We start from the raw sequence: 24,456 nt of genomic DNA, 5'->3' as shown, positions 1-24,456 counted from the left end.
AAGCTGGTCAGTAAGAACAAATTTCCTTACTCTATGGTCGCTCTTACGGGATGCTGTCCTCTCTGAAATATCAGAAAGAGCAACTTCCTTCCTTCCTTCCTTCCTTCTTTCCTTCCTTCCTTCCTTCCTTCCTTCCTTCCTTCCTTCCTTCCTTCCTTCCTTCCTTCCTTCCTTCCTTCCTTCCTTTCTTCCTTCCTTCCTTCCTTTCTTCCTTCCTTCGTCCCTCCCTTCTTCCCCTCCCTGCCCTGCCCTGCCCTGCCCTTCCTTTCCCTTCCCTTCCCTGCCCTCCTCGCATTCCAACTCCTGCCCCCAGTGATGTCAAGTGTTGATGTAGACCAATCTATTAATGCTGTTTTTATCTCCTCTAGGCTCAGGAACTGTAGGGAAACTAATCATCCTACATCGTATGAAATCAGAATACTTTCTTAAGCTGATAAGACTAAACCATTTAGGAAAACAACCTTTGGACTGCTTTGGACTTTTGGATTTTTGCAGAAAGAGTTATGGAAGTGAGAGTATCCTCCTTAGTGAGCTTTCACTTGTATAGGAAGTGGAAGTTGTATTATGTTGGATTCAATGAGCCACACCACAACTCTTTTTGGTAAACTTAGACAATTGTTACTTCTAAGTTTTGCAGCTAGAAGAGACATATACTAGTACATTTATGAGTAGAACTGTGCATAGACTAAAGTTTGGCTTCAGAGATCTGTATTTGCCTGCAAGGACACTGAAATCTTGAAATTCACTGTTGTCTAAAGATTGTCTCTGAATAATTTTTTTTTTTTTTAAAAGCTCTAATTACAGTTTGCCAGAACTTCAGAAACAAAGAGTGGATGTGTGATCCTTATTTCAAGAAAATGTTTCCAGTGAAGGCTATTATAAATTCGCCAGTCATATAACTAATTTTAGGTTTTGCATCACAAATTTGAGTAGATTTCACCAGTTTGGCAGAAAAAATTTCAAATAAAAAAAAATATTTAAATACAGTGTAGCTGAAATTGAAGGATAAACTGAAAACAAAAGAAAAGCTGACATTTCAAATGGGATATTAATAGCCAATTATTTTGGTTTGGACACTGAAAGCATTCGTGAATTTGTACCCAATAAAAATCCTCCTTAGGACATTCAGCAGTGCTAATGATAATTGACTACTCAATTGGAAAGACCGTCACCATAGGTTGATACAGTAGGAATGTCATGGAGATTATAACTCTCTTAACTGTGATGGAAATCCCCAGTCAGTTAAAGGAAGGAAGTTAGAGGGAATAAACCAGTATTAAATATCATCACGGTATATGACGCGTAAAGTCCCCGTTAAGACACTCAGAGCTTTCATTTTACCCCATCCCCTGGTGCAGAGGAGCATTATGTTCTTTCTCTTGGTGAAACAAATGAATTTTTTATATTCTTATTTATTAATAGGCGTTCCCACGTTGTTTACCTTTGTAGCACCCGAGGGGCTCACATATTAAAGTTACACATTACCTCAAGCAGCAGGGATGCCCTGCCTGTGTTGTTTTGCCGGGGGGAGCTGCGGAGTCCCTCTTCCCTCGCAGCCGCTGTTGATGCTCTGTTGGGCGATACTGAGGAAAGATCAGCACCAGACCGGAGGCCCGGGAAACGGCGGAGAGTCTCAAGCCGGCTTCTGCGGGCAGTTCCCCCTGTTACCTCAACCAGAACTTTACAATTTCCTATTGACGAGTCTTTTCAGGGTGTATTGACAGGAGTGGCAGACAGGGTAATGAAAGACAAATTCCATAACGCAAAAGGCAGAGGCGCTGACAATGAGATCAGAGAGCTGACCCCTGACCCAAGTCAGCATTTTCTTTTCTCTCCTTCTCCTTCCCTCTCTCTTTCTCAGTTTACTGTTTCAGGTTTGCTTATTATACGGAGCAGTTTCAATTGTGACCCTGAGCCCATTATTGCTTTGGCTTTTCCCCTCCCCTCAAACAATTGTTTGGAAAATAGCCCCAACAATGTGGAAAAGATGCTGATAAGTATAGAAAAGAGAGGTTAATGAGAAAAGCTCAGAGCTGCTTGCAGTATATATCGAAGAGAATAAAAGGAAGAGTAGCGTTTTCAGTGCTGGCGATAACAAGAAAGATTAGTGCAAGTCTTCTCTGCGCATTTATATAGGGGTGTGTGTGTGCGTTTGTCATGAAGTCCTTCTCGCAGCCACTTTCACCAGGAGGATAGGACAAGTAGCGTCATTTCATTTCCCATAGTGATTTAAGGGTTCAAACCATAACACCAAGATATGAAAGATGTCTTTATGTTGTCATTTTTCAAGCACTTCTTCACTTTTTTTTAACCTTTTCCTACAGATACACATTCATTAGTTAAAATAATTCATGGTATATATTGTTATTGATTTAGCTCATGAAAAGGGGAAAATATACTGGTTTACCCTAGGGGTGGCAAGACTGGCATTCTACTGAACACTAGACGTCTCACTTCTGAGGTACACGGCTTCTCCAGTCCTGTATTCTTTTAGGATATGCTGTCTCATCACCAGTTGTGTTATGACATTCATGCACTTAAAACATCTAGATGTTTCCCCACTTTAAAGTTTGAATAATGGCCCAGTTATGCAAATCATAGAGATGCCTTTCAAGACTTTTCCTTCATTTGTCATCTCTAGAAGGTTTTCTTACTTTCAGGATCCTCTTCACATGCTATGTGAGATGTCTCTGTTGTACTGTATCAGTCATCTCACTGATATTCAGCTAGTTCCATCTTCGCTCAATAAATGTAAACTTCTGCAAATAGTGGGGACGCCCTTTACATGTGAAGGATACAGCCGATGGCTTCCTAAATGGAAATCTGAATAACTGGGAAACTGATTTAGGCAGAACCTAGATCCTTATATGATGAGTGTACTGAAGACCATATCAGCAAAGACATTAAAAAAATCAAAATAATTGTTTGTGCTTGTCTTAGAAAGAAAAAAAAATATTTACACTATTAGATGTATCAGTATTTATTCTCCAGGAATGTAGTGTTTTAATATCCACAAACTACAAGGTACTTGAAGCCAAACAGGAAGGGATGGAGAACAAAAAAATCCCATGGAGCATTGCTAAGAATTTTCAAGTTGTTGGCCTCCCTTTTTCTTTCACAAGATCAGCACATTGCAAGAGTTTGGATGCTAAGTGAAGTTTGTGCTGATGAGAAATATCCCTTTTGTTTGACCAATAGAACTGGAAAAACATTACCTACTGTCTTCATTAAAGATATCCCCTGCTAATATTGGTCCAAGCCCTGAAGAATGCAATCATAAGACTGCTGTGCTGTTCATAACAATAATTTAATCATAGACAAGCAAGTTCAGGATCCCAAAATTTTAGGTGCTATCAACATATAAATGAAAATATAGACTCTCCCCAGGAAAATTTATGATGAAAAAGTAAATTTAAAAAAAGTTCTGAAGTCTATTGAAATGCTCGATAAACTTAAAGGTAGCAGTGTTTTAACTAAACCACTCGAAACCCACTGATAGTTAATAAGAAACTTACTGGGAAGATTTTGTTCTTTATAAAACTTTATTATATTGCATCATTAGAGACTAAATAGAAGAAGCTTGAAGAGTCATCTAAATCTGACCTTTCTCTGTCTCTTCCTCTAGCTCATCCTGTTACTAGAAATAAGTTGGATATGGAAAATACTCCTTCTTAAAGCAACATATCCCTTTGGGAGTAATTTTGTTCTCTTGCCAATAGACATTTTTGTTTCTCTTACAGGACATTTATCAGGTTCAAGCATGTTTTGCCTCTTTTGCAAAGGACCACAAATCAAATCAAATATCACAAAGTACCTAGGGATTACCTATGCCTCATGCTGAACCTTATTATAGGTACTCTTTCTTACACCAGCCTCTCCCATGCGAAAGTAGCCCTATTAGTATTCTCCACTAACGCTTTAAAGCAGGCCATTGGATAAGGGAATAAAGATGGAACCTTTAAATTATTAATAATAAAAAAGTCTCCTATATCATATCAATTCAGCAAAAAAAAGCAATTTGCTACGGTGGAATAGGCATTAATTGAAAGGTTGACCTTCATTCAGCACAGCTTAGACAAGATCAGCAGAGTGGAGGCACTGGCGGACTGCAGATCTCCAGAGGGCTTCCAGCTTCTTGTTGTGATGCTTTGGATGAGGCTTTGCATTCTGCCTCACTTCAGGGACTTGTTAAACTGCTGAAATTTGTGAAGTGAGGAAAAGAGTGCTATTTGTACACAGGCTTCTGGCATGTTTCAAAATATGGGGCCAGCAGGGTCATACCTTTCAGCATCGACCTGTGAGCTTGCCTGCCTCACATTCCCAAAGCATCAGTCAGAATGGGGAGCCACGTGTGGGTAGCAGGATACTTCTACTTAAGACACTATGGTACCTAAATTTGGATTTTTCTATTGATTTGGTTTCATCAAATTGAGCAGATAAGCGTATTGTCCAGTGTTTATTGCAAGTGCTGGCAATCACCAATGGACTGTGAAACCAGGCAAAATCATACTTTCCTAAACATGCTTTTCCTGGGAGAGTAGATGTTCCAAATCCTGCTTCTGGAAGTGGAATCATTTTTTCCAAAGAAGAAAGAAAATATGTGTGTGACTTTGTCATTGTTTAAGTAAGCTGAAAATAGAAAAAAAATGAAAGTTTTGTTGAAACTCTTTGGAAATGATGAAGCATATGCTCCAAACTTGGAGCATATTTCTGTGTGTCATCTCTAAGGTCAGTAAGTCTGTCAATCCATGTTTTATAATTAACCAGTGGTGACTTCACCTCAATGAAGTCTTATGACATCAGGGTCATATCTAGAGAGTCATTTTCAGATTCTACACCTCTCGAGAAAAGAGATTCTCCAGCTAATGTCAACCGAGGAAATGGCAGCGCTCCACCTGAGTGATGGAACTGCTCCTGCTCATATACCATATTACAAGACTAAATATAGGGCTCCTCAATATTACTCTTCTGTTTGAAGCAGATTGTAGTTTGCAAAGTTAGAGCAAGGAAGAATGAGCGTGGTCAGTGTGGCAGACAGTGTTCAAATAGCCCAACAAAAGAAAACCACTTGCTCTGTACAAATACCGTCAAAAGATTTAAGTTACTTGCCTCATTTTTCTCTGGTTATACATCTTTGGGGGAAAAAAAATCCAAAAGCAAACCAACAAAAAAAACCCCTCTGCAAAGTGATTACAAAACCATTCAGATCAAACATTTTCATTTCAATATGCATGCAAATGGAAAAACAGCTCTATTGTTGATTGTTTGGGGACAGATTTACTATCACTGAACAGACTTCTGGAAATCAAAATGATAGCATTTACAAAATGTTGGACAATCCCCATTGCATATTAAGCAGAAACAGAGACTTCATTAAAATATTCTTCACACTGCTGTCAAGATCACAGAATTAGGTGATCTGTTAATTTCTTTGATGTTCTGTCATAGCTAGTTCATGGTATGACATCATAATACAAGTAGGAAAGGAAATAAGTTAATTTTCAAAGTTGAAGGAAAATGACATCATTAATGAATTAAAACTGTGGGGAAATGGGACAGTTTGGGCTTCTGTGCTATTTCTGGAGGTACGATAGTGAGCAGTAGATACTTTTTGGAACACATTTTATGTATACTTTTCATTACTTGTGGACTTTGTTTCCATTGTTTTGACTTTCTAGAAACTAAGTGCTTCTTAATGTCAAACAAAATTACTGCTTACTTCTCTCATTTGCTGGAAAAGTGGAGTGAGTGAAAAGGGTAGATAAAGTACTGCATGGTTTAAATATCTCTACATTCAGTAAAATTCAGAGGCTTTTTGGAAATACAATTTACAGAAGAATTCATTTATATTTTTAGTGTTCTTTTGCAGTACAGAATTAGGATGGAGCGCAGATGAGGTTAGTTCACATAATGGAACAATATAGCAGAACAGAAAAATATAAATTAAGCTGGTGCTTATGTGACCAACCTCACAATGGAAAAGGCAAACGGGGTCCTGTGTTACTCCACTGGGGGAATCACAACTGAATACAATGCCTCCTTGGGGGAACCCTTCAGGTTGACTGGGAAGTGTAATTTGCTATAGTTCTTTTAAAGGTAAAGCATATGCCTGCTTACTCTTTGGGGTACTAAGTAGACAAAAGTAAGCCAGAAACCTACTTCTCCTCCTTACCCCAACTCTATTCTTTCCCTGTTACAAGGTATTTTTCTAATGACAAAGCCCTTTATGAGTTTTTGATCTAATGCTCTACAGGGGAGCCACAGGTTCATCCCTGCATTCCTCCTAGAAATGGTTCTACAAAAGGGAAAAACAGAGTCCTTAATCCTTTTACTTCTATATAGATTGTGAAAAGGCCTAAAAATTATCTGTATAGCACTAAACACAGAGAAGGATAAAATAGGACCAGCTGAGGCTTGTTCCTTATGCTTTCTCCTGTGTTACACTGTACAGGGAAGACATCATCACTGGAAGTTATTGGATCCATATGACATATCTTCCCCACCCCTGTAATACTGAGGGGGGAAAAAGTCAAGGAAAAGCCACCCAGAAACTCTAAGAGTTTTATCAATTTCCTAAGTAGTCAAAATGTGTACCACAGTTTGGACTAGAACTTCTCCTGCATTGTTTGTCTGCCTAATCCCTTATTCAGACTCAGTGTCTGACAATTTCCTCACCTCACCTCCATATCTTCCTCTTTACCTTTCTCACTTTTTCTGTCTGTCTAAATCTGTTCCATTTAACTAGTTCCTTTTTATTATACCTCTTCCTTCTACCAAAAATATGCTAGCTAGCTGACATGAGTCACCATCATATTGATCATTCTACTTTGTATGTTTTATCCTTCTTCATCTGTCTTTGTATAGCTTGCAAGCTTTTGAAAAAAAGAGACTGCCTTCAGCTCTGAACAGAATGCACAGTTCAGTTCATACCACAGAAGGGGTCTTTGCTCTTGTTGGCTTATATGCAGTACAGAAATAAACATGTCCTTCAGTACAGTTCTAAACAAAATTACAAATGTACATATTCCTTTCATAACAACATCAATTAGATTGACATGCAGTCCCACTTCCAACTGTGAATGTAAAAGTGAGCATACATGATCTACATCTTTAGAAAATCTTATTAGTTTTCTAAATGTGTAAGTTAATATAAGATTTATTCATGTTTTCATAATTTAATGTCCGTATATCTCTCTCAACTACTTCTTTATTGGTTTCTATAGCTTTTGTTTTCTTTATTCTTTTCCTTGTCCTTCTATATTGAATCCTTTCTCTTTGTCTACTTTGTCTGGCTTTGTCTACTCTCTATAATGGTGGCACGTCAAGAACAGTAAGACAGTATTTCTGAAACTAACTGACTTTGTGTTTTTCCTTATATCCTATCTTGGATCACCACTTGTTACCTGTGACAGAAAGAAATTAAACCAGACCTAAGTGTCTGTTTACTCTTTTCTAAGTTCTTTGCTGTCCTCTGCCTTGGATAGCCCATCAGGATACGTGGAGTTTTTCCTGAAAAATCTGCCTGCATAAAGCATGGTCTACAAAACTATTCTGGAGAGCCATCAGGAAGCCTTGTTAACATCTCTGTGGAATAATGGTTCATGGTGCCTTTATGGTAGGTAATACATATCTTATTACAGTGATAAATTCTGATGCCAATTAAAATTTTGTCTGGGCAATAAGCATTTAGGATTAGTAAGAATTAATAAGATAAGTGCTCTTAGATTAAAAAAAAAGAGTCAAATAATAATTTCTCCTACAGTAAACTGTTTCTTTCACTCCCTTTTGTGTGTCTGCAAACCAGAAATGAAAGGGCGTGTATTCCCTTTGGGGAATTGCAAAGACATTCTTCATAATACTCTATGCAAATATAGCTTAAAAGAGCCTGATAATATGAATAAAGCTTGCACGGATGCGAACATACTCACCGGTAATTTAACAGGACTATTCATGTGCTCAACTGTTCCTTCGCATGAACAAGACTCGCACAGTGAGTCCTAAGGTCTTAGAGCATGTTTAATGAAAGAAATTAATGATTTCTCTTCAACATATCAGGACAATCGGGAGCAGGTACTATCTGGGAAACCAACAAAATCTTCCCTGTCCATTCCTATTTGGCATTCTACTACCCTGTAGGCTACCTGCATCGTTAGCTCTGAGCTAGTTCACGTGATGTACCACTGGGAGGGAGGAGATGCAGGACCCCAGCAGGCTGTGCGGATCACTATACAGTCCTTTCAGAAGCTCTGTTGCTGCTTGTGGGAAATTATGGCCAACAGAAACAGAAATAAAGAGTGCACCTCTACTGCTACTCCTCCTCACTAACTCTCAGACTTAGTGCAGGAGCTAACATTCAGGTGGGCTCAGGTAGGATTTATTTTATCTAGCATTAGTTATTTTAGTTTTAATCTGCAAGAGCCGAGCTACAAACCTAAGCCTCTGCCTTCAGCTGTGTAGTTCTGCCTTACTGCCTTTTCAGTAAACCTCCACAAAACTACCTTCAGATGCCCAAGGTGCCAATTTTAGGAGGGTACTCTCTGTGTGGTCTTCTGGAGAGAGGTGGTCTCCTTCAGAGTACATGCAGTTTAGAGCCTGTAGGCTCCTACTCTGGCTGACCCATTCTGATGCTATCCTCACTTCTTTGGCCATACAGCTCACCTCTACTTGCAAATAAAATGTCCAGCACCTTTTCTCTGATCCAGAGTGTGGGTGGCACACCGTCCATTTACACAGCTAAACTCTCTTCTCACTCCTTAGCATGCGGCCTCATATATATGCTGCTTACTGTCCCTGTTCTGCCCCAGAAGTAAGCCCCAAATGTGTCTGAGAGGATGCCATTTGCACAGACTGTGCAACTGTGCCAGAACTGTGTCAGGCAGGCTGCAGTAAAATTGCACGGACAGATGCTCATCCAAGCTTAACTGCAAAGCATTTTACTTTCAGCTAATCCTCTCTCAACAAGATCATTCTCCCCATATGTAGGGGGGCCTAAGACTACACTTCCCTGTGGTTCTGTGGTGTGATTTTCCACCTTGCATGAAAACATCATATAGGATGAGGTGGATAATATTAGAGCTTGATTTATATGTCAGAACTCATATCACCCAGCTAGTCTTGTGCTGTTGGTTGCATTTGATGTTTGGTTTTAACTGTATTTTGGCAGTTGTATTGGCAGTATTGTGAATTTCTCTGCTGATGTTAGTAAGGCTGTTCATTTTCTTAGATACTCCCTGATAAACCAGAGGAGGTAGGTATGTGCCGTTTAAGTTGAAGCCAGATTGTGAAGCCCTTATTTCATGTTGGTAAGTCATTACACAACTGGTTGTTGGTCTTCAGCCTATTGGTAACTGCCAAGCTTTGGGAGTACTGCCCAGTGTTTAAAGACAACTATTTAAAAAAAAAAAAAAAAAAAAAAAAAAAAGAAGAAGAAGAAAGAAAAAAAAAGATTACTATTACACCTTTAAACCCACTTCAGGGCTCTTTTCCTAATGAACCTGTTAGGCTCTTTTGACCTTCAGTTTAAGAAGGAAGACCCTAAACTACTCTTTTTGATCAGTGTCTCCTTTTGGTCCTCATTTTCCCTTATTCCTCTTTTACTGCCTTTTGAAGTTTCAAGAGGCAAGATCTGCACTTAACCTGTTGTTCTTCCCAACCCCAATATATGCTTTATAAATCTTTGAGTCTCTCATACTGTGTTCCCTACTGTATAGAATAAAGTGGAAATTGACTTCTGCAGGGGCCATTACCAGGATTTATTGATCTGAAAGGTTAACATTTTCTTAGGCAAAACTGAAGCTAAACATGAAGGGAAGAGACTAAACATATTTGGTCCTATGAGCTTTTTATTGCTGAGGTGCCAGGACCTTATTTCCGTTTTGGAATAATCTATTCTCTTTCTTTTCTTTTTTCTGAGCTCACAGAAAATGTCCGTATTTGTTTCCATGTTGTAGTTCAAAGCCTCTCTTTTTAAATTTTGGTAAGGACACTTCTCTGCAGGCTTTCCCTTAGGCCTGAAGTGGGTTTGTTGTTCCTGAAATTTCTGCAGCAGTTCTTTTTAATATCATGCCAGCTTGGAATTGAATTGCTTTTCACCTCTGGCATCTGTGACATGAAAAATATACATTTCTGTGTTCTGAAAATAAGAGACAGTTAGTATTTTGACATTTAATGAGTCTAGACCTACCAGTTGAGCAGACTCAAATCTTTATGGTAGTGGTTTTTCAGCATGTCTTTTAAAATCTATTTTTGATGTTTCCAGCTGATGTAACTAAATATGCTTTAGAAACCTGATTTTCCAAATTTTGTGGTTTTTCAGTCATAGGGCATATATTTTTCAGAGACGTTAAGAGTTGCATGAAATGACTAAAATAGATTTGTATATACGGCATCCCATTTGTGAAATGTTTGATAATAGTTAAACCTTAACATGGGATTTGTCCTTTAAATACCTAACCTAAACCTAAATTTCAATATATTACTAAATGTAAGCAATACTGTAATAGCAAAAAGGAGCATAATATAAGTGATTTCTGGGATAGTGGTAATCAATCCCTTTTTTTTGATAAACACTGTCAAACTGCCATTTGAAACTTCTTAGAGAAGCCATATTGATCACAACTGTAGTTTGCTCTTATTTATAGCCAGCTAGAGCTTGAATGCCTTATCTGAGTTGTCCAAAAACTTCTTTGCTTCTTCCATAATTTATTGAGATTTGTACGTGCTGTTTATCTGTCTGCTCCTCTGATTTGTGCTCATCAGCCCTTGCTACCAGTTTCCTAATGTAAATATCCTATCCTTTGTCTTTTAAGACACATGGGAATATCTTTTCTCACATTAAGCTCATTTTTGGTATGTGTAAGATTTGGCCTTTAGGCCAGAAATCAGCAGCTTGGGTGGACTCCAGAGCCCCTTTGACTCTGAAAGGTCTTTGTACAGGGGTCCATCCCCATGGATCTGATAAGACTCAATGCACAGGAGAACTACTGTGGCCATGCTGAGCCACACTGAAGTAATTACTTCAAGTTGCTCCGCTTGCAAATTTATTTCATTTAATTCAGCTGGTTTCACTTATAAATCTAAAGTGACATAAAATCTTTGTCACTACAAATCAAATTATTCCAATCTTAGGAATGAAATGTTGTTTTGACTTTCAAAATGTAGGCAAAGTTCTGTTTTGTGGAAACTGTTTTTTAATACACACTGGTTAGAGTAATGAATGAGTGGTGAGAGAATTCCATGATTCATAAAACTAACCCATCTCTTTGTTAAATTAATTGTTTACAGAAGTAGAGCAACTGTATTTTGCCTTCCAGCGATGCGTATGGAGATGGACTGATTCCTCTACCAAACTCACTTCCTGCAACCTGCTGCTCCTTACAGGTTCAATACAGGTTGGTATCTCTTGCTGTTTAATAACTCTTAGTCTTGCTGATCTTTTTGGAGCTGGAGTTTTGCAGTAATATGGTTTGGTTTTAACAACATGGACTTTAATACCCACTGTGGCCATTATGACTCTTAAAGGCACATATGTTGTCAATGACCCTGTTCTTCAAGTTAGCCTCTGTGACGGTGTGCTTCCCCCGACCTTTATCTCCTGCAACCCTGCTTAGGTGATAATCACCAGTGGTGAGTGTAATGGATGCATATGGTCACCTTTGGCTCAAAGTGGATTCAGGAGACAGATAACAATGCAATAGCCTAGGGCTATTGTGCAATGCACCCACCGAAGAAACTAAAACCTGTGGTCGGCATGCAAATATGACTATGAGTCAATCATCTTATCCCCATAAATAGTGAGCAGCCCAAGAGCCTGATGAGCTCTCCTGCACGGCAGCGGGCTGCACGCCAGGATCTCCCCTTGAGCAGGGACGCCTCTCAAGGTTACTCCTCGAGGTTGAGAGATTCCTTGCCGCAACAGATCCTCGGTAAGTGACTAATAGCATGCTAAACTTGGAAATCTTAGCTAAGTGATATAAAGGATTGATTGCACACACATATAATCCTTTAGATATAAACCGTTGACCAAGTCTGGGACTAGGACTGGATCTAGCCGCACCTAGACTCCTCTCTGAGGAGTTTAGAAAGCAAGGGGATCTTTTTCTGGACCTCATGATGCAACGGGAGGGTCTCCCTGACAGTTTTTGTCTGACCCTGTCCTCTATGCAGTAAATAATCAAGTGCACCTCGCCATCGAATCTTGTTAAAACACTGTCGCATTGAACTTTGTTAACTCCCTATTCTGTATCAATAAACTATATTTTTACTTCTCTCTAACGAGTGAAGTGAACGCTCACTCCATCCGCAACAGCCTCCCACTTAATTTTTGCATTCTCACTTCAGCTCTGTTACTCTTTCATGTGTATTGCTCTTTTACTTCTTCTCTAATGAGTATCATATATAAGACCAGGTAATGGGCAAGGAAGTTTTTTCAAGCTGTTCCTCACAGAAAATAGCAAGAAAATGTCTGGTCCTTCAAGTCCTCAAGGAAAATTACTACCCAGTTCCTTAGCAGCTACAATCAGAATTACAAGGTGGGTGTTTCCTTCCATCACTTTTGTCTTTCTTAAAGACCAAAGTACATAAGAAATTCTCTATTGAGTCAAACCAATGAATCTTTTTTGGAATGATTCCTTCTCCATTCTCACGATAGCCTGTCCCCTGCTACTTTTGCTTTGGAGTACTGCCTCTCATTCTAAGGCAAACTGATCCTTTTAGTATTTTGTCAGCCTGAACCTCAGAGTTTAAAATTTTTATTATTTTTTCATGTCAGAGAAAGACTGATTCTTTTTTATCCCCATTGCTCTCTCTACTCAGATGCACACACACCCTCTCTCTGTCCAAGACATTATTTCATCTCCAGGGTTCGTACTGCCCACTCCAAACTAGTGCAAAAGGACGTTAAGCTATTTTGCTTATGGTCCTGGGTGAAGCTCCTCTTTCACACCATCTCGGAAGCACTTATCTGAGATAGAAATCAAAGGCTATGGGCCTGAATCTGAATATTCAGAGTCTCTGTGTAAACATTCAGGTTGTCTGTGTAAGCTTTATTTCATAGTCCTCTAGTTTTTCTAGAGATTAAAATCTTTTAAATGCATTCATAATTTTACAACTATTTGCATAGACCGTGTGAAATGCTAAAGCCCTGTAACACGGGCTTCCTAACAGCTGGTCTGAGTATTACTTTCCTCAACCCCAAGTGTAAAGGCGTCTCGATGAAAAGGTAGTCATTAGAGTGTTGCAAAGCTTCAGAAAACAAATACATCAGTTCACCTTCTTTAGCACCTGTGCACACATTCACACCTTGACAGTTTCCCCTGTACTTCTCAACCTTTTTCATACATATATATACTTCCCTCCCATGAAATGATAGGTGCAGTTATGCTTACTCACTTTGCTATTCCAAGATTGCTTCACGCTTTGTCTTGGCCCATCCAATCACAGGCAGAAAGAACTGTAGGAAGGAAAGAGCCTGGTATTTTAGGACAGTCACGCCCAACCTCTTTGAGATGAATTTTTAGATCCCCTGTATTTGCATGTTCTTCTTAATCAATGACAAAGGAGGAAAAGTGAGAAGAGTCTATTTGTTAATCACAAATATAAATGTAAATATTTGTTCTTTGCTCATGGAGGAACTGGAGCTGCTTCCAGCCATTAAAACAATCAAAGGCATTTGATTGCACCCTGCTATGGCACAAACCCCCTGCCATGGAAGAAATGAGCTGCTGCCAACTGCTTTTTCTAATATCTCACAACTTCTTTGAGCCCTTCAGTGATGGGAGGACTACACACTGTAGCCTTTGAGAATTGCTACTGTAGAAGGAAGCAGTTACAGAAGGCTCCAGCGCAGAGAAATCACAATGCACTAGGAAGCCTCAGAAAAAGTAGTTTCTCTTAGCAAGCTTAAGGGCTGAACCTGTAGTTCTAGCACACAGATACCCTGGGAATTACAGTTACTAAGATTACATTATTCTTCTGAATTTTAAAAAAACACCTACAAGTAGACATCATGAAGTGGAGGTAATGTGTATGTGAGAAGGCACTTGGATATTTGGAAGTTCTAGGGTTAAGTTATGAAAGTGTATCTTCATATATAATACTTCAATCACTTGGAATCCTCATGGAAGAAAAATAACCTTATTTGCAAATGCCTGTGTTGTTTGTAAACTCACAGAAATGTGGGGAGGTAGTGACTACCTCCTGAAAGTCAAAGAAAATTCAAACTCTAAAAGGAGCAGATTTATGCTTTGATTAGATCATCAAGTAACATTCGAGAACGGCTCTAACCATTTTCCTGAATCTTGTTGAAGATACTTCCTCCTACAGGGCACAAGCCAGAACATAAATATGTTAACTTGTATGCAGCTATACTATTTCCATGTTTCAGGAACTAACAATGAGAAATGCATGTTTCTTCCACATTCCCAGCATACACTTTACATAACATTAACTTGTTAACATTATCCTCATACACTTCTGCAGTACCACTTTTATGCAATGATGAGCACCTTATTTTGCAATGTTTGATGTTATTTTGCAATGTCTAACACTGACAGTTTTAAAAATATTTCTATCTTTGAATAAGAAAAGGTCATACTTTGAAAGTTTTAGAATGTTATGATAGAAATCAATATAGTGAAGGTCAAGCTATCCACAAAACTTTTTTTGAATGTTTTATGTATTGGTTTAAGCCTTACAAATTACAGACATGAGATCCACCAAATTTTAATCCCTTACCTTTCTCTTTCTAGGAGCCAAAGAAATTCTCAATTAAAAAAGAATTCAAATAAACTTTAAAATGTATTATGAGAGCTAAACATTGATTCCATATGGAAGTTAAAGATATAGAAGTTATTTCTTTAATGTGACTCATTTTTTTTCTTAAGATTATTGTAAAGAAATGAACTGTACCAAGATGATGTGAAGGCTTTGAGGTCAATAACTGACACATCTTAAATATGGGATTATTTAATCTCATGAATTCATCGTTAGAATGTGTCTTTCAAAATTCCTCTTTTTCAAGAGTTTAAATGTCAACTATTATACAATTTACATCAACTGTTGTTTATATAGTTTTATATGATACTTATAACTGCAGTTGCTTGAAAATCATTTTGTGCTACATCCAAATATGTTAAAATGCATACATGGATTTACTTTTGAAACTAAGAAGTGCTTATCTTTTAGTGAACACAGGTATTACAAAGGAGTTTAATCTTGAGTTTATATATTGATGGTACAGATGGAAGAGGTGGTAAAGTGAATGTGCTATGCTGTTTATTTATTTAAATTTTGTAAACATTAATTTTTTACAAAATTAATTGGGTAGATTATATCTACCCCATTGATAGATTTCTTTGGGTAATATTATATCTTTTGTAGTATTTTTTCCATTGGATGAGTATAGTTTTTCAGACAAGAGGTGAACACATTTAATAATCTTACCTTGTATTTTTGTATTTCCTTTATTAAGCATATGGGTTCTGAATTTCTCACCTTCCCTTATAGCTCTTTTTTCTGTTGATGGGTTAAGATGAATTTTGCAGAATATAAAGTAAATATGAAAAAAATAATGTGTAGCTGATTAAACAGGAGTAAAGTTCAGCATAGCAATGTCTTCACATATAGTTTAATGAAACAATGCAGTAAATTAAAAGCTCAAAAGAGCAGCAGCCAAAGAACTTCTTATTAAGCCTGAATTGTGCTCTCTAAACACAGTCCATTATATGCATGCTTCCAGAGATGTGTTACTTCCTGGTGTTTTGGAGGGGTTTTTTGCACAAGGTTTTTATCCTTGTCAGGAATCTCAGCAATAATGCTGCATGTTATCTACTCAATATATAGGCAAATTACAATTAGAACTGAGAGAACATAGTATGAGGAACATAAGTTAAACAATAAAAAGGAATTCCAGCTCCGTGAACCTTGCTGAGAGAGAAAATATACAGCATATTAATAATTTATACATATGTCCATATGTGTATGAGGAATATGTACCAATGAGGGAAAGCTGAGGGGATAAGAGAAAGTGGACTGGATCTGCAAAAAGTGAAAAAGGTTTATTTCAGTCTTATAAGAAAGAACATAGAGACAGCATTGCTGTATAAATTTTTCTGTTAAAAGTTTATTTTCTTTTAAAACACTGTTGGTTAAGAGGTATAGAACCAAGGTGTTTATACTAAAAATAATAGGCTTTGACTCTGTAACTGTCATGTGCTTCCAGAAGAGAAGCTGGCATTTCCCTGAATGAAAACTAGAACAGAATTCAGAAGATTTAAGGAAAGAAAATCTCCTTACAGCCACAACCCCATGTATGTGGAGAAAAAGGAGGGTGAAAATATATTTTCTTATGACAAAACTTGTTTTATATAAAAACTGACAGGCTGAGAAATTAATAGCGGCAGTTGAAACCAGGAGAAACAAATCAGGGCTAATGACAGACTTGTTGAAATTATGTCTGGTTACTTTGAGCACCTCTAAAATTAGCATATGGAGCCTTTTCAATTTAGGCCAGCTCTACTGAAACAACTTGTTTACTCCTGAGGTTCCTACTTAAAAGTGCAGTGAAATTAAGACTACTTGCAAATTTCTGCTTTCTTCTTTTAATTTGCTTGAATAAAGTGTATCATTTCTGCCTAGGCTCATGTTAAAATAGCTTTTGTAAAAAGTAATATCCTCACTAAGATATTCTTCAGAATTATCATAAAGAAAATATGTCTGTGAGGAAATTTAAATAAAAGATAGAATGAGGGCTGCTAGGACTTCCTATACAGAGTTTATAGTTAATATGAAGGTTTGAAAAAAAGTGAATTCCATACTCAATGTAGAGATTTTTACTAACAACTGGAAATTTCAACAGCAGTTGCAATATATAAAAATATTAGATGTGTAGGGGTTAAAAATGTATTTATTTTCTCATAAGTAATTTTTGTTTGAGTCAAAATTGTTTTGTATTAAGCTTATTGGAGCTTCTTTATTAAAGCATCCCATAGCTCCACTACAAATGTCAGAAAGGCTTGCTAGAAGGCAAAAAATCTCTGATTGGGAACATTGAGAACATTGTCTTCCTGACAGACCCTTGAACTGCAAAGGACATACTGAAGAACAAAAAAGGAACTACTGTATTTCTATCACTAACAAAAATCCAACTGGATACACAAAACCCAGAAAATTTGTGTATGTGTTTAATGAAATGATATTATTGTTGTCTGGGTGAGTATTGACTAAATGTAGAGGTACAAGGTCAATGTCTTGGCAACCAATGAATATCTATAAGCTAAATCACATGCACAGTACTTGGATTCTTACAGCATTACTTGTCCAGGCATTAGACAAATGCCTGGACTGCTTATATAAATGAATGCTCTCAGAACATGCATCGCTGGGGTTAGAAGCAGAGAAGGGCCATATTAACTGTATTGCATGATGGCTGCTCAACCTTACTTTCCACCACTTGAGAAATAAGATGAAACCAATTGCCTTCTTCATGTACTGCAACTGTGTGAGTAACAGGAGTGCAGTAAAGACCATAGCTATAAAAACTGGCTAAACAGGCTGCTACTATGGCTTATCACCTGCTTGGAACATTAAAATGAATGTCATTTAAAACTTTGGAATTTCTCTTTGAAATCCACAAATTAAAAAGACTTCTGAAACTTTAAACCTGTTACTTGATTTTATAACAGCCAAGACTAGTTTCTGGAATGAATGGTTACGTTAATAACAGCCAAACATTCTGACCCCTGTGGATTTGTAGTGCCCGTGGACTTGATGGATGTATTTGGAAGCCCAGAAGTTCTTGTAATCACTGAGTACTTCTGTACCATCTTAGCTTTCATTTTATTTTGTTGTTTTATCCTTTTAAATATTATAAATATGCATATACATAGATATTTAAAACTGTACCCCAAGGATTTGAAATTCAGACAAATGTCTGGGGACTGGTTCCTCACACGGAGTTAACTGCAGCCACCCATTCGCTTATAAAAACGACCCTTAAATTCCATTCTGGTCCAATCTTACAAAATGGTCTCACATCCTTCCCCAGATGACTAGTTAAGAAGAATATGTATATACATGCATATACTGAAAAAAACAGTGAAGTAATGTAGGCAGGATTACATCATGTCTATGGTTAACAGCAGGCAGAGCTCTAGGTTTTCTCTGCAAAGTTTGTGGCAAGAAGCTGCAGGCCAAAAGGTCAAGAAAAATATTTGGAATTGAACATGCAAGGGAAAGGTGTAAGAGAAGAGATGGGCAGTCTGAAAGGTTCTTGAAAGAGTTCTCTAGAAAATGCACACTGCTGTTACACTGATCTCTCACGGTTTAGAGAAGAAACAAATTGGTAACATTGAAATCTGAAGGATTTGAGGCAAGTAACAACAGTATAACAAGCACGATCCAACTCTCTCTTTTTCAAGGTAACTTCATCGTCAACCACAGCACAAAACCCTTGCCTATTTTTTTTTTTTAATTTGAATTGTAAAGGCTACTAAAATCAGTTATGATGTAGAGGTTAGGCTACCGCAGATATAGAATAAAATTACCATGAAGTGCTACTGTGGGAGACTGATAATATTACAAAGTTCTGATACCAGTTTTCTTTGTAAGTTTGTACATCATTCCTTCCTCAGTAATACATATTACTCCAAATGCCATCAACAGTGGGAAAGACTCAACTGCTTTGGATCAGCTGAAAGCAACGTGCTGAACAGTAGCATTATTTGTTGCTTTTGTAGTCAAGTCTGCTTCCAATAAACCTTCCTAGTGAGACTTCCTGCATTTGAATGGAACACTGGTCTGCTGTCAGAGTTGTCATGAAGTTCCTCAAAAAAAGGACTTGGAGGTCAGGACGTATCTCTTGGATACAACATGGTAAGCATCCTGTATAGGTTATGTCTCAAGTCTCAGAAAGAGCTACTGGTGCAGTACTTCTGTAATTGAAGTCTTAAGAGTATTTTCTCTATCCTAAATGATATTTTCAGAACTACAGTACTTTAATGGCCTTTTCTACACAGTGATGGAGTAGTAATATAGGAGTAATGCAAATTTATTAATTTTTATTACTTATTTAAATACCTTTTCACACTTTCACTTGAATAAAATGTTGTACAACCTTGTCTTTTTATGGATTTTTTAAATTTCTGCTTTCTTTGGATTTGTCTCATTTCTTAGAAATGTCCCTCCCTATATGCCAAACTGATATACGTGAAGGAGGACTTATTCAGCCCTTACCAATTAATTTACTTACAGTACGTTGCAATAGTCAAGGAATATCCAATTTCATACTAATTTAATAATTTTCTTAGCAAGTTTTTGCCTGTTTATCATTTCTCCATTTAATCTTATGCTTCAGATATTATTTTCAATTTAAACATACCATTCTAATTGCAAATTTAAAGCCAGTACAATGCATTTAGTTTCATACACAATTTCATGTGACCTTTAATAAACAGTAAAATGATCTGTATCCACAGTTCAAGAACTAAAAATTTAATAAAAAGAAAGGGAAATGAATATTGTTTTTTCTTGGAATATGTCAACAGGGCACAGGTTTCCTGATATTTTAAAAATTATGTAGCTATTACTGTAGAACTGTTTAATTTATCAAATACAGCTATCATTTTCATCATTTTACTCTTACAATTCATTCATAAATCCCAAATGATGAGTCTCATTATTAGAAAAAATCCTGTCCCCCAATTTCTCTATTTCTACTTTTAATTAATGGATTTGATAAACTGTCTACAGCCATATTACTCTCATAATATATATTTGGTATATTTAGTATGTGCCTCCAAATAGGTGTCATCTTGTAGCAACACTCATTGAACATTTAAAAGCAAGTGGCTTACTTCAAAATAAAGCTTTCTATGCAAACTTGACCAACGTAGTTTTGTATTTGTAATTGTATTTTTTATTTTATTTTAGTGATCCTCAGGGAATGGGCAGAGAATTGTGATAACAATCCCTCCTGCTTTTAGAGATGAATATAAATCACCAAAATTAGTCCTGATGACACAAATAGAAGTTAGGAACACATTAGGAGGAAATATGAGGAAACAAATTCCTTGTTACTCCTCTACACAGGTCAGTGTCATGACATGAGAGCAAGCCACAAAAAAGTAGCAAGCAAAGGTAAGGAAGGACTATCAGTCACTGCGTGCAATGGAGATGTGTGCCATCTCCCAGAGGTCAGTTGGTGGTTTTTGGTTTCAGTGGTATACAGCATTGTTCTTACTGAAATACATGCTGCTTTTTATTTGCTTACCAACTTTTTTCTATAACATATTCCTAGTCCCTCTTAGTTTGGTATTATCAGTAGATGATGTCTATTCCATCATCAGCATTGCTAGAGAAAGTATTCGGTATTAGTAGGCTCAGGATAGGCCACTATATAGGTCTACTACCATTTACTTTGATAATGAACTATCAATAACAGTGCTGAGTTGGTTTTCCAGCCATCAACCTACTTATCCTAGTAAGCTTGAAGCTATACTGTTACAACATTTTTCAAGGCCATTTATGAGAACAATGTGAGACACAATGCAAGAACCTCATCTGAAGCCAGAATACGAGATGTCCATTGTCTCTTCTGACTGAGAGGTCTGTTCCACTTTTGCAGAAAGAGATTAAGTTGGCTTCACTGAAGTCGTTTCTGGCAGCTCCATGTTAGCTGATTCCTTTTCCTAGGTGCTTTCAAGCTGGCAGATATCCCATGAATCCCATTTCCATGAACGGAAGTTAAGGAGTTGTGGCTGCTTAATTTTCTTCATGTACTTATTCAATGCCAAGTATTATTTTCAGTTTTTCAGTCTTTCAATACTTCTTCACTTTAATCCTTCACAAACTTTCAGGATCTCATTAATGTGATTACCACTGCTTCACCTATACATCTTTAAACAGCCACAGATGTAGTTTATCAGGCCCAGACAACTTAAATTCCTTAGGTATTTAATATGTTTATTCTCTTTATTTTGGGCTATTAGTTCCTATTTTATTTTTATAATTCTTTAGCACCTGAACAAAACAAAGAAACAAACAGAAAAACAAAAAGAAAACAACCACCAAAACCCCCAGAACTCTAATTTGCTAGTATACTCAGAAATACAGTTTTGAAGGTGGAGTGATATCAGAGAGAAAGGTAAAAGCAATGATACAGACACAGAGTGAAATGGAAGGCTGTTGTGAATAAAAAAGGACATGTTTGGAATGAGGTCTCAACCCCAAGTTTCCAAAACTCTGTTAAACTCCATCTTCTCCTCGTTACTGATAATTTCACTGTTGGGAAGGAAAACCATCCAGATCAAATTTAAATGATATCATCTTCAGGCAAATAATTTTGAATCATGAATCAACGTGACAATATAATAAAGTATCACATATATACTTTCAGAACAAATGTATTATTTATATGCTTTTTAGAGACAGATGCTTTGATGGTTTGGAATAGCTTCTCTGTTGGCACACTCTCTGCTGTTCCTTCCACCTTTGGGAGGCAAAAAATAAAAACGTGTGTGCTACACCTGTCAAAATGGGGGTGCTCTACTTGCATGGATGTTCAGTAGGAAGCAGAGGAGGAAGATCACCAAGGCAAAAAATCTAGGACCAGAGTAGATCCCCATCTCTAGCATCCACATTTCTGATTCAGTAGTTATCAGGATAATTAATCTACCCATCTACTTTCTTCTTTTCCTCTTACATTCTTTCTCCTCCATGCTATGGATTGCCCTCAAGCACCTAGCTATAATGTGTAGGAAGAAAAACTGTTTTATCAGGGAAAGGGAAGGGGGGTGGGGAGGAGTTCAATCTGCCTGACATATGCTGGGGTTTCTCAGGCTGCCAGTACTGAAATGTCCTCGGGATTTCTAAAAATTATAGATGACAATTTCTTAACTTAGAGAGTATTTCATCCTACACAGAGGAATTCTGTCTTATACCTCATCTTGACAGATAAAGAGGACCTGATCACAGAACTAAAAATTAGTGCTTTCTTAGGTGCAAATGATTACAACTTGATTTCACTACTGTATGCAAACAGAATAAAAGACATACAAATGAAATATACACTTGGTGCTTAAAAGGGTCAGTTTAGCAAAACTGAAAACAATTACAAGACAAATCAACTGGGAGACAGAACTCAGTTGAAAAAGTCTAAATGATTATTGCAAACTATTTAATAATTTTTAACTAGAAGTCTAAAATTCTATCGGCAAAAATTCAACCTGGTGTCCTGGTTTCAGCTGAGATAGAGTTAATTTTCTTTATAGTGGCTAGTATGGGGCTATGTTTTGGATTTGTGCTGAAAAAGGTGTTGATAATACAGAGATGTTTTAGTTGTTGCTGCACTAGTAAAGGACTCTTCAGCTTCCCATGGTCTGCCAGGTGCACAAGAAGCTGGGAGGGGACACAGCCAAGAGAGTTGATCCAAACTGACCAAAGGGCTATTCCATACCATAGGATGTCAGGCTCAGTATATTAAGTTGGGGAAGAAGAAGGAAGGGGGGGACATTCGGAGTGATGGCGTTTGTCTTCCCAAGTAACCATTACGCGTGATGGAGCCCTGCTTGCCTGGAGATGGCTGAACACCTGCCTGCCCATGGGAAGTAGTGAATGAATTCCTTGTTTTGCTTTGCTTGTGTGCACGGCTTTTGCTTTACTTATTAAACTGTCTTTATCTCAACCCACGAGTTTTCTTACTTTTGCTCTTCCGATTCTCCCCCCATCCCACCTGGGCGGGAGTGAGCGAGCGGCTGCGTGGTGTTTAGTTGCCGGCTGAGGTTAAACCACAACACCTGGTCAAAACTCAAAGCAAACAGCAAGGTAGCTTAGAGGATAAGTGAAAGCAGCTATAAAAATGTGGCAACCCCCCAAACAATGAACAAGTTATGAATAGAAAGAAATAAATTAGAGCAATGAATATTAATTAGATCAATTTAATCAGTAGAAAATTAATTGGGAAAAAAAGGGCACAAATACATTTATAAAATTCACTTTTTTTTTTTTTCTAAGATGTTTATAAACTTGATTTGTAAAAAATCAGCATACTGAGTGCTGATCTGGACATTAATGAGTGAAGGTGTGTGAGCTATCCTTGGCTGGTTCACAGGTGATTGAACAGACTTCTTCCATGCTTTTGGCCCCACTGCAGAAGGTACATCTTTTCTTAATATCCTACCCTGGTCTTCATAGCCCCCAGTACATCTCTAGGCATATATTTGTCAAGAACATTTCATGCATTGACAGTGCCACTCAACTCATGAACCAATTTGCTATTGTTGTTGGTTTTGGTGGGTTCTCCTCTCTCTATGATTTTCTTTCAGATACACACTACGTTTTTTCAGAGTTGTTCAAAACATCTTGGTGGTACATTTTTTTAAACTTTGTAAAGATAATACAATCCGTCTTATATGTATGTGGTCTTTGCACTTATCAGGTAATGCAAGGTGTTTTCATTAAGAAACTGTTGGCCAGCATTCATCACTAACTGCATGGGTCTTTGGAGTAGTACTACAGGGATTAGTGCTTGTCCTATCCTGTTTAGGAATTACATTAAGTACATAGAAAAGGAAGTGTTATGGCTGGTATTGATTGCAAATACAAAAACTAAGGGCTTGATAATAATGAAGAGGATAGCTTACTTAGGCAGAGTGCTCTAATTTGCTGGTAACTTGACCACAACCATCTCTAGTATATTTTCTGGTATGGTGAAATACAAACTCAGATATCTAGGAAGAAAGAATTCAGGTCATACCAGATGGCAAGATCTGTTCCTGGAGTAACATCTCAAAAGAGAAATTAGGTGTCATGGTGGATAATAATAGGCTGATCATTTACATGACATAGTGGCTAAAACAAGTCCATGCAATTCTTTGATGTATAAACAGTGGATTTGAAATAATTGTGGCAGGTGAGTTTACCTCAGTATTTCATTTTGGTAGTTTGACTACTGCAACCCTGTACCTACTGCTTGCATCCACAACAGAAGAAGGATATTGATAAACTGGAAAGCCTTCAGAGAGAGTTGAGTCATGCCATGAAAAAAATTTAAAGACCAGAAAATATTGTTCCTACTGAAAGACTCCAGCAGTCTATTTAGCTTATCAAAGAGAAAATTTAAGAGGTGACCCGAGCTAAGCCTGGACTCATCCACATGAGATGTGAAAACACAACAGTAGATTGATCTTCATTCAAGCACAGAAAGAATAAGACCTATTTCTTGGTAGTAAAAGAAGACAGAATCAGACTTGAAATTAGGTAGGAACTGTTACTACTGGAGTAACTTATCAGTTTTGCAGTAGATTCAAGGGGATGTTTTTCTAAAGGTCTTAAAAAATTCATTCAAGGTGGTTGTCTGGCTGTACTATGCAAATAAGACAACTAATTGATCACAATGTCTGGCCTTTCACTTCACTTCCTTACAAACCCTAAAAGGGAAATTGCCTACTCTGTGAAATAATT

Source organism: Mycteria americana, chromosome 2 (genome assembly GCF_035582795.1).
Source record: "Mycteria americana isolate JAX WOST 10 ecotype Jacksonville Zoo and Gardens chromosome 2, USCA_MyAme_1.0, whole genome shotgun sequence".
Taxonomy (NCBI): domain Eukaryota; kingdom Metazoa; phylum Chordata; class Aves; order Ciconiiformes; family Ciconiidae; genus Mycteria; species Mycteria americana.
This window is presented reverse-complemented; position numbering follows the sequence as displayed.